The following is a 614-nucleotide window of genomic DNA, read 5'->3' as shown; positions in this document are numbered from 1 at the left end:
ATACGGGGCGCCTGGGTGGCGCAGTCGGTTAAGCGTCCGACTTCAGCCAGGTCATGATCTCACAGTCCGTGAGTTCGAGCCCCGCGTCGGGCTCTGGGCTGATGGCTCAGAGCCTGGAGCCTGTTTCCGATTCTGTGTCTCCCTCTCTCTCTGCCCCTCCCCCGTTCATGCTCTGTCTCTCTCTGTCCCAAAAATAAATAAAAACGTTGAAATAAAATTAAAAAAAAAAAAAAAAGAGACAAGATACTATCCAAAGCCAAGTCTTCTACTGCAATGAAACTGGGCTCTTCTGAAAGAAGATATCCAATAGAACCTACATGAATAAAAGTGCAAAGGAAGCACCACAGCATAACAGATGTTACAATAATGCAGGGCATATGATAAATAAAGCCTGGTATAGTGTACAGAGCAAAGAATCCAAGTGCTTGCAAAAACAAAAAGAAATGATCTGCCTGCATTCTGGTAACATAATCAGAAAGCATGGGTGATACTCATCTTGTTTATGGGAAAGTTCTACCAATGCTTCATCTCCAAAGTGAAAAAATATTCAAGAGTAAGGGTTGAAATTTAAAGTCCTATTAGTAATAGACAATGCACTTAACCATCCTGAGTCT

The sequence above is a fragment of the Herpailurus yagouaroundi genome, unplaced genomic scaffold (genome assembly GCF_014898765.1).
Source record: "Herpailurus yagouaroundi ecotype Mexico unplaced genomic scaffold, PumYag 197, whole genome shotgun sequence".
Classification (NCBI taxonomy): domain Eukaryota; kingdom Metazoa; phylum Chordata; class Mammalia; order Carnivora; family Felidae; genus Herpailurus; species Herpailurus yagouaroundi.
This window is presented reverse-complemented; position numbering follows the sequence as displayed.